Source organism: Cynara cardunculus (genome assembly GCF_001531365.2).
Source record: "Cynara cardunculus var. scolymus isolate 2C chromosome LG 17, CcrdV1, whole genome shotgun sequence".
Lineage (NCBI taxonomy): Eukaryota > Viridiplantae > Streptophyta > Magnoliopsida > Asterales > Asteraceae > Cynara > Cynara cardunculus.
The window spans coordinates 6,529,175-6,541,145 of NC_037544.1; the positions used below are offsets into that span (position 1 = coordinate 6,529,175).

At 32.5% G+C, this 11,971-nt stretch overlaps 1 pseudogene; it reads left to right on the top strand.

Moving 5' to 3' along the window:
- Positions 1 to 5,866: 5,866 nt before the first annotated feature.
- Positions 5,867 to 8,123, top strand: LOC112500633 (annotated as a pseudogene).
- The last annotated feature ends 3,848 nt before the right edge of the window (positions 8,124 to 11,971 follow it).

Consider the following 11,971-nt stretch of genomic DNA (forward strand, 5'->3'; position numbering starts at 1 on the left):
TGGGTTCACGTGAGACCAAGGGTTTTTCGTGAGGCCCGTAAGACCAATTTATGTTCATTGATCAACTTTAGCAGCTAATAATTTTATGGTCTAAAGTTGCACGGTGACATTTTTGTAATTATTGAGAAGTCTCGTGACAATTTTGTGATTATGAATGTTCAAATTGTAGATCTAATCCAATGGTTGAGAATTGGTCTTACGGGTCTCATGAAAAATTCTTGGTCTCACATGATCATAAGTCTCTCTCTCTCTCTCTCTCTCTCTCTCTCTATATATATATATATATATATATTGAAGTTAACACAAAGCAGTTGTATTTATCGTAAATAGACTTGAGTTCACGTAATATATAAATTAAAATTTTATTTATTATGTTTTTATTTAAATGATAGTGGAATCCAGACATTTCATCTATTCTCTTGGTTCATCTATCAATGTTACTTTATCACATGCTACTTTCTTTCTGTGTATAAGTACAATTTATTAAAACTCTATGTTTGAATTTGTGTAACTAACAACAAATACACATAACCGTAACAGGATAAACATCTCATTTTAAATATATATAAAAATTTAAAATATAATTAGGATAATCATAGAATACTTAATTATTATCTTTATAAAAAATTATGCTATTAAACCAAAAATAAATTACTTCTTTATCAAACTCAAATTAAGTTATAATAAAAAACATTGAATTAAAAGAATTACACAAAAAAAATAACTTTTAAATTGTTAATTTGACACTATATTTTTTTCAAAAGTTTATGATATCTTTAAATTTATATTTTATTCAAAAAAACATTATTTCTTTCTCAATGCCACATAAAACCATATTATAAGATTGATAGAGACAAAAAATAAAATGAAACATTAAAATCATGATGTATCTCGCTGCATTGCGTGAATACCCTTCTAGTATATATATATATATACATATATATATATATATATTGTTGTAAATGTATGTGTATACATGATATATCATGGATACATGTATATATGCATTGTATATATGTATGTGTATATGTAAATATATAGAAAATATGTGTGTATTGTTTGTTAACGATATATGATGTATAAATGTGTTGTATGTAAGTATATATGCATGTGTATATATATGTTGTATGTACATGTATATTATACGACCAGGGTTGGGTTTCAATGAGAAGAAAAGTTATGTTGAAAATCGTAAAAAGAGATATCCATCATTTAATCAATCTTAATTGAAAGACAACACTAGTGAGTTGCATGGTGCACCGAGATGCACTGGATTAATTCTCTTTTAAATCGCAATCCAGTGTGGGCATGAGATTAAAAGTGATTATTGATTCATATATCTTCTTACGCTTCTCACATTAACTTTTTTTTCTCACACGATCTTTCGCCTATATGATCATAGGGTTGGGTTCGTAATACGTTAACTTCATAATTGCATTTTCAAAATCATTATTGTAATTTCGACCATTAATTAAAATTATATGACATTTGTTTTAATTTTTATACTAGCGACAGTTTTGTATATATTTATTTTTTAAAAAAATTATTAAAAAATTAACATTTTAAGTACAAGTGTTGAATTTTGACACCAAAACAAAAACGTCATATATATATATATATATATATATATATATGTATGTATATAGGGGAGCGTTCAAATAAAAACCACTCTCGTTTGTAAAAACCGTACAAATCACCTTCATATGTCGATTTTATTGTTTAATCTTATGAAATTTTTTCATGAAATTGTTTAATCTTATGAAATTGTTTCATATAATACTTTTTTGATGAATTTGTTTCATATATGGTTATGAAATTGTTTCATATAATATTTAATAAAATTTTAATGAAACTGTTTCATGCATTTCTCTAAAATTAAATAATGAAGATGATAATATCCATGATTAACACCCTTCACAATAAAAATGGTTAATCAACCTCTCATAATTACAAAAAAATGAAAAAAAAATGAAAAATTATGATTGGTTGAATGAGGTTTTTACGGTTTTTACAAATTGAGTGGTTTTTATTTGAACGCTCCCATATATACATATATATACATATATATATATATACATATATATATATATATATATATACTAGCTTCGATCACGTGTATTATACGGAGTAATTTGAAAAAAATTAAATCATGTCAGGAACTTATCTTACAGATATGAATGATCATCGAAAGTACGATACTACTTCAAACTTGTACGCTTGAAATGACTCTTCAGACTTGAATTTAGAAATAAAAATATATCAGTAAATTGAATTTAAAATTAGTAGTAAATTTAGAACGACTTTTCATACTTATACTCTTGAAATAACTATTAAGTATAACTTTGAAGAATGACTTCAGACTTGAACTTGTACTATTGAAATAACTCTGAATTAAAACTATTCAGACTTCAAAGCTCTGTATAATCAAGAAAAGCCAACTTTTGTCGACGTCCACCACAAATCCATCACTGAATTTAAAAATAAAATAAATATTCATTTCTACAACTTTTCCGAAGGATTTGTGACGAATTTTTTTACTTATTTAATACTGTCACAAATCTGTCGAAAATCCGTCACAAAATCGGTCTAATTTATTTAAAAAAGTTAATTAGCATTAATTAATTAAAATTTACGACGGATTTTAATTGATTTTTATATTTAATTATACTCCGTCGGAAATGTTAAAAAAATTATTCTTTTCCCTCCCAAAAAAAACAAGTTTAAAAAAAATCCGACGGATTGTAATTTTCCAATACAAAGTTATATTCCGTCGGAATTTATTTAAAAATATATATGTTTTATAAGAAAAAATTAAAAACTTTTTTTAATAAATTCTTACGAAATATAATTTTTTATTATAAAAATTATTATTCGTCGGAAATTTTGAACTTCTTTTAAATATATATTTTTGGAAGGAAAAAAATATAAATAAAACTTCTTTGAACATTACCAACAGATTTCAGACGGAATTTGCATTTAACGGCGGGGGGCTTTCCGACGGCAATATTCGTCGGATAGTTGTTTTTTCTATGGATTTTCGACAGATTTTGCCGTCGGAAAAACCACATTTTTTAGTAGTGATAAATCAAATKAGTATAATTGAACTGTTAATGTAAATTGTGTCTACATACGTTCAAATGAGTCTAATTGAACCACTAATGTAAATTGTGTCTAGATACGTGTTTAKAGGGGAAAAYAAGAAAACCGCCTCACCAGAAGATGACACGTGTCATCCAAGTTACTTATTTATTATAAGTATAGATATAGGGTTGGGTTCAGGTGAGACCAAAGGTTTTTCATGAGACATGTAAGAGCAATTTATGTTCATTGATCAACTTTATAAGCTAATAAAGTTGCATGGTGACAATTTTGTGATTATTGAAAAGCCTCATGATAATTTTGTAATTATGAATGTTTAGATTGTATATCTAATCTAAAGGTTGATAATTGGTTTTATGGGTCTCATGAAAAACCATAAGTATCACATGATCCCAAGTCGACAGAGACCAAAAAAATAAATTGAAACATTGAAATCGAGATATATCTCGTTGTATTGCACGAGTAACCTTCTAGTTSAAATAAATACATTGTAACTAAAAAAGAAAAAAGAAAACATGACAAAAGATGCAGTTGTGTTGATCCTCTCTCTCATTGATTTGCTTATAATCTATTTTACCTTATACGAAGTATTTATGTTTCTGTCTTTCAGTTCCAGCGATCATCACTGAGTCTGTTCAGTGATCGCTGAAGAACTTGTAATGTAAATCCATCAGCGACAACGATACTTCAAGAAGACAAAACTYACACTAAAGAACTTTCAGCGAAAGTTGAAGACTGAAACTGAATATTAGAGACTGATTAGTACGTGATCTAAAGCGGTATTCAGTGATTACAACCTTGTCTACATATGTGTGAAGACTGGCCAAGTCTCAGCGAATGCTGATGGGACCTTCAGGTTATTCCAGCATTCAGCGATCAAAAAAAGCTTGTTGAGCACGATTGTTTTTGTTTTGTCCTTATACACACAAAGGACAATTTCATACCCTTTCTAAAGTATAGTACGGTACGGAGCTGATTAGTTGACTCTATTACCCACCAACTTTGTGAAATGATGTATGTTCATGAATAGGTTTTTGTACTATTCACTGTAGCAAAGGACAAATATTTCTCTAAAGGCTTGACATGCATTCTAACCCAATCACGTTGCATTAAATATGCATTTAATACAATGAGTATAAATAGATGTGTTCTATCTCCATGCAGAGATACTCTCTACACTCTGAACTTACTTACGCATAAGTAAAAGAACACACATTTAAGAACACAATAAGCTCATCTTCAAGAGCAAGTTAGAATCCCCTTATTGTATTCTAAATAGTTCTCTCCCAAATAGAACTTACTTTCTTTTAAGTCTTTTACAACAAATATTTTCTTTATTTGCTAAGAATTAGTGTGTAATTTTAGACTGTTTAGATAAGTTTTATTTACTTTATCTTTCCGTAACAATCTTGTAAAATCTGTATTGATATTTCTTTATCAATATATATTTTAAATTTAAAAAGTTTACTGTGTTTGTATTCATTSCCGCTTTAACAAACTGTCATATGCATTTTGTAGATCCTAACGGAACCAACAACTTGATGCCTAAAACTTGTCAAATTWTGCAATGGAAGAATCCAACAACGATCCAAACTTAGTTGGAATGTTATTAGATATTATCTGATAAAAATTATTAAAAAAATATATATTTAAAAAAATAAAAAATTCAGGCACGCTTAAAATAATACACCATGATGATATGCATATGGACAAGCCTCGACTTATCGAATTGTCCCCTCCATGTGCTAATATATATACTATGAAGGTTTTAAAAAGTCACCTTCACAGCATTTTGCTGTGAAATTTCAAGTGTAAAATGTTGGTCTACGGGTCTCACGAAAACAGGCTGGTCTCACATGATCTCAAGTCTATATATATATATATATATATATATATATATATATATATATATATATATATATATATATATATATATGGAAGCGTTCAAATAAAAACCATTGAATTTGTAAAAACCGTGAAAACCTCATTCAATTAATAATAATTTTTCATTTTGTTCATTTTTTTGTAATTATGAGAGGTTGATTAACCATTTTTATTGTGAAGGGTGTTAATCATGGATATTATCATTTTCATTATTTTAATTTTAGAGAAATACATGAAACAGTTTTATTATAATTTCATTAAATATTATATGAAACAATTTCATACCCATATATGAAACAAATTCATCAAAAAAAGTATTATATGAAACAATTTCACAAGATTAAACAATTTCATGAAAAAATTTCATAAGATTAAACAATGAAATCAACGTATGAGGATGATTTATACGGTTTTTACAAATGAGGGTGGTTTTCATTTGATCGTTCATCTCTATATATATATATACCTCGTGTGTAACTATATGTTTAATTTACATGTACTCGGTTCAAAGTTATTTTTGGAAAACGTGACTTTGTTAATGTATGTCATAATTAATAATTGATGTGACGTATAGATAATTTAATTTCTATATTGCTGTAACTATTTATTGTATTATTATTGTTGATTACGAAATTAAATATTGGAAACAATTATAGAGAATCGAATTTCGTTGATAATTTCTTTCTTAATTAATTAATTAGTCGTGGTGGACGGTCTTAGCCAGGTCTTGTGAATGGCTTTATGTATAAATGCATAACCCCACAGACGTTGATCTTTCTAAACCACAAATGGTGGGTGTATATATATATATATATCCAGCCATGTTCCTGTAATCATCAAAAACAACAAAGTCTAGAAACTTTTCGAGCAAGTTCCCAGAATCATGGTCACTAATTACTTCCTTCTTTTCTTCATCCCATATGCATATGCAGCTTCACTCAGTTTTAATTTGACAGATATTGGTCCAAAGAATTTGAATCGGGACATACTAGTAGATGATAATGCTTATATCTCCATCAATGGAGTCCAGGTGACCCCTGATGAAATTGGAGATCGGAAAGGGAAAGCAGGACGGGCGACATACATCCAGCCACTTCATCTTTGGAACAACGCAACTGGTGAGCTAGCAAGCTTTGCTACCACTTTCTCCTTTGTCATTGATTCAAGGGAGGATACAAATTACGGTGATGGCCTCACGTTCTTCCTTGCTGAGAATAATTCTGTGATCGCAGGTGGTGGAGCCATAGGGCTTCCGATCAATACAAGCACCATTCTCGCAATGAATCGATTTGTTGCAGTGGAGTTTGATACTTATGAGAACAATTGGGATCCAAGAGATTTTTACAGAAATTCCATAGGTAATCATGTAGGTATCACCATAAGCAATCTCACTGGTGTCTCTCTCACTTCTGTTAGATTTAAGAAATGGTTGAGCAATATAACTAGTGGGGCAGGTTGTCAGGCTTGGGTCACATATGATTCTATTTCTAAAAATCTTAGTGTTTCCTTCACTGGTTTTCAAAATAATAGCATTGTACGTCAAGATGGACTTTATTACACCATTGATCTATGAGATGTGTTAACGGAATGGGTCATTTTTGGGTTTTCAGCAGCAACTGGAGCTTCATTCCAAAAAAATAACGTTAAATCTTGGAATTTCAGTAGTACAGATGTACAAACTGATGAAATCAGCAGCCTACCACCGAACCCCGACCCAGATCAACTACCACGGAACCTCGACCCATATCAACTACCACTGAACCCCGGCCCAGATCCACCACCACTGAACCCCGGCTCAGATCCAATAGTCAACAAAAAGAGCAATGTGGTATTAATAGTTGGATTATCTGTTGCAATCACTTTTCTGGCTGTGACTACCTTTGTTTTGTGGAGGAAGAAGCAAAAAAACAGGGAAGATGAAACGGAAGAACTTGAATTTAATGCCAAGATGAACATTGAATTCGAAACGGGTACCGGGCCTACAAGATTCTCTTACCACGAATTAGCTCAGTCGACCAGTAACTTTGCAGAGGATGAGAAACTTGGGGAGGGAGGTTTCGGTGGGGTTTACAGAGGTTTCTTAAAAGATTCGAGAACATATGTAGCAGTCAAACGGGTGTCCAAGACTTCCAAACAAGGGATCAAGGAGTATGCATCAGAAGTCAAGATCATTAGCAGATTAAGACATAGAAATCTGGTTCAACTCATTGGTTGGTGCCACGAGAAAAGAGAACTACTGCTTGTTTACGAGTTGATGGAAAATGGAAGCTTAGATTCACATCTCTTCAAGGCAAAGAGCTTGTTGACATGGGGCACAAGGTACAAAATTGCCCATGGCCTTGCTTCTGCTTTGCTATATCTACATGAAGAATGGGAGCAATGTGTCTTGCATAGAGATATCAAATCTAGTAATGTGATGTTGGACTCAAATTTCAATCCAAAGCTTGGCGATTTTGGGTTAGCAAAGTTGGTTGATCACGAGAAAGGCTCACAGACAACAATGTTGGCTGGAACATTGGGTTACATGGCTCCTGAATGTGTAGTGACCGGAAAGGCAAGCAAGGAATCAGATGTGTTTAGCTTTGGAGTTGTTGCATTGGAAATAGCTTGCGGAAGAAAACCCATCGAGTACAAGGCTCAAGAAAGACAAATAAGATTAGTAGAATGGGTTTGGGAGCTATATGGGGCTGGGACTCTTTCAGAAGCAGCAGACCCGCGATTAGGGTCAGATTTTAAGGAAGAATAAATGAAGCGTATGATGATCGTTGGGTTATGGTGTGCACACCCTGACTCAGATATCCGCCCATCTATTAGGCAAGCTATTCAAGTATTGAACTCCGAAGCTTCTTTGCCCATACTCCCCTCAAAGATGCCGGTGGCGTCTTACTTGTCGCTTCCCGTTTCTTCATCACATGGTGTTGCTTCCATCTTCCAAAACCAGTCGTCAAGTAGCATTGACAACATAGATTCCTCAAAGCAAAATGCAACTTCATCAACTACTTTTTCTTCCACATCTGTGTCATTATTGCATTCCACGCAATGACATGCATGTATTTTAATGGTATGAGATAAAGTAAAAAGGGAGTTCAAGGTGAAAAAAGTTGATTCTTCGTCTATTCTCGATTTTGTTCTTTGTTCAACACGAACAAACTGATAGGTAATCTACTTATTGGCAACTAATTCTTTCCTACGTTTACTACGACATTAAAACTCAGATATGATCATTTCTTTTAAGCTCTTCACGTTTTTAGATGGTTACATGAACCTACACACCAAATGAATTCACATCATGCATAAGCTACAATGATATGTAAACGTATTCAACCTTCGTAGTAGAGCACACCACAATTTGTTGTTCTTCGAACTCCATGACATTGCACCACTTCCAAGATTAAATACATTCCATAAGTGTTTCTACTATCATCAGTATTTCCTACTAGGTTGTTGTCGTCATAACCAATGAGGTTAAGAAGAAGAATAGCCTCATAAAAACTCCACGATTAATTGTCCGTTTTACATATCTCAAAATTCGTTTGGACGTTTGGTACATGTTACATGCTGGACACAGAAATATATGAAAAAACTCACTGTTCCACGTATGCTGCAATATGAAAGAGCGGGGGAGATTGAATGGGGCTAAAATAATTAACAATCTACCCTCGTTTAATATACCCTAATATGTTATTTGGTTTAATGACCATGTCCGCTCATCACTTCCACCACTACCACGGTAGGGCACCTCTACCATTACCACACCACCATTGGTTATCATTACCATCGCTACTTCCACCACATCGACAACTACCTCATCCACCATTGTTGTCGACCTCCATCCTCGCCGCGATGAGCACCTCCACTTCCATCACCATTAGTAACCACGATATCACTCACAACCATCTCTACGTCAACCACCATCTGCCACTTCCGCCAATTCGTAAGGATATTCTATACTGGATAAAACATTGGTTTCATCATACAAATCGGGTTTTTTTAAAGTATGATCAACTATATCAAATTCTTCATTCAAATTTGGTAATATATATATATATATATTGTATAAAAATATTTATAAATTAAAGTATTTAAATATATATGTGATTTGTATCATTTATAATTATTATATGATATATAGTCATCAAACAACTTTTTAGGGCTACTTGTCCAGTCCAGTTCCAATCATATCAAACATGAGCCAGACAATTTGTCATGTCCAATCCAGTTTATTCCAAATTATTAGAATAAAGTTTCTCCATGAATTTACTCACCAAGGTAACAACATACATGATGACACACGTTATAGATGTTAGATACATCAAGTTTCCAACAAGACTCCTAAACATAGTGGGATTGATGTAACACCCAAATTTCACTATGAGAAATGCAACATCATCAATAGTTTTTCTTAAATTAGTATCTCAAAAGGAACTGCTAAATTAAAACCATTTACAACGGAAAACTTGAGAACAATAAATATGTAACTTAGCTCAGTCGTCCCGTACCGAGTTGTATTAAAAATTTTATCCAACATAGATGGCTGGACAAAAATATTGAACTTAAGTGGACAAGTTATGTCTCTATGCATGCCATTTAAGTTCATGGTTTTCATGAGTAAAATCATTTCACGGATAAATAGACATGTAGCAGAAGACAGAAGTTTGCTTTTGAACCTTTGTCGTAAAAAACATATAACACATATCGGTCCAAATAATCTGAATCGTGACATACAAAGTAATAGGTGATGGAGCTTATATCTCCGCACAAGGAATCCAAGTCACCCCAAAGAGTAGGTCGGGCTCGACAGCTTTAGCTCTGGGATAACACCTCTCGTGAGCTAGAAGCTTCATTACTGACTTCTCCTTTGTGACGGATTCAATGAAGAACGAATCTCATCGTGATGGGCTCACATTCTTCCTTTCCAACTACATTCTTTGGTATCTAATACGATCCAAAAAGAATTTAGCATTATATTAACGGACCGAACATGTATCAATTAATTAATTGGTAAATGGTTCATTTTATAGTATTCACTACAACAAAAATGATTTTATAGGACGCCTAAAATGAAAAACGTCCTAAAATAATACTTTATAGGGTACAAGTTTATAGGACCAAACCATAAAACGTCATATCTAAAAGTGTTACAATAAGTTTATAGAATGCTTTTAGCCCTTTTAACAAAAAATTCAACACACTTTTAAAATAAAATGTTGTATTAACTATTTTATACGACACTAAAAACTTTCTCCAAAAAATTCTCAAAGTGTTCTATAAAATAATTAATAGAACACTCTATTTTAAAAGCATCGTGAAAAACTTGTTAGAACGTCTAAGAACGTCCTTTAAATTTATTGTAACGCTTTTTGATAGAACTTTTTTGGTTTGGTCGTATAAACTTGTGTCCTATGAAGTAATCTTTTATGAAGCTTTTTCATTTTGGGCAATATAAAATCAATTTTGTTGTAGTGATTGCTTATTGTTTCTCTAAGTTTTTAATTTTAATCTACAACTAAAATCTAAAACTATATTTCCTTGAAAATTTTGATGTATTCTCCATCATTCATCTCCCACCAACCCTTTTGATTATTTCATCGGCATAAATTATATTTTTCCATTAGGACATAGTAGATTTTTTGTTATTCATTAAGAAAACCCCTATCTTTTGAAAAAAAAAAACATCAATCATACGGGACCATTCAACTTATATCTATATCTAGGATTTCAAAATTATCCTTGTTTTTCATACATTTTGTCGTAGTCGAGTGCAAGATGAAGTGGAAGAACTCGAATTTGATGTTGAGATGAACAATGAATTTGAAATGGGTACAGGGCCTACAAGATTCTTTTACCACGAATTAGCATAGTCGACCGGTAACTTTGCAGAGGGGAGGTTTTGGTGGGGTTTTTTGAAAGATTTGCACACCTATGTTGCAGTCAAACAGGTGTCCAAGACTTCCAAACAAGGAATTAAGGAGTATGCATCAGAAGTCAGGATCATTAGCAGATTAAGGCATAGAAATCTGGTTCAACTCATTGGTTGGTGTCCCAGAAAAGTGAACTCCTATCGTTTATGAGTTAATGGAAAACGGAAGCTTAGATTCACATATCTTCAAGGCAAAGAGCTTGATGACATGGGGCACAAGGTACAAAATTGCCCATGGCCTTGCTTATGTTTTGCTATACCTACATGAAGACTAGGAGCAATGTGTTTTGCATAGAGATATCAAATCGAGTAATGTGATGTTGGCTCCAGAAAGACAAATAAGATTAGTAGAATGGGTTTGGGAGTTGTATGGGACTGGGACTCTTTTAGAAGGAGCAGATCCACTTGGGTCGGATTTTGAGGAAGATGAAATCAAACGTTTGATGATCGTTGGGTTATAGTGTGTACACCCTGACTCAGACCTTCTCCCATCAATGAGACAAGCTATTCAAGTACATAACTCCGAAGCTTCCCTGCCCATTCTCCCCTCAAAGATACTAGTGGCGTCGTAGTCACTCATTTCCATTTCTTTATTATATGGCTTCCAAAACGAGTCGTCAAGTAAACATCTACAACACGGATTCTTCAAAGCAAACTGCAACTTCATCAACTGTTTCTCCATTTGTGTCACTGTTGCATTCAATGTAATGACAAGTATTAAAATTTAACTTATCAACAATCACCAAGGGATATTGTTGAAATCTAACCGGATTTCTTCTACAATCGTGTGAATCACTTTCCAAATTCGATATTTCAACCGTATATGCTTGGTATCACGAAATCCGAATTGGGATAATTGTAAAAGCAACAATCTTGATTTTTGGCAGAAATCAAGATCAAAACTAGAGAAAATATAGAGTGTCTTCAAAGTTCGTATGTTTCCCAAAAACGATCATCCAAAATTCAAAAAAAAACTCAAAACTGAAAACGGGAGTTACCAAGTTATAGGATTCACAATCATACCACAGAAAAATCAAGAATTTTTCATTATAAACCCTATACTTACCG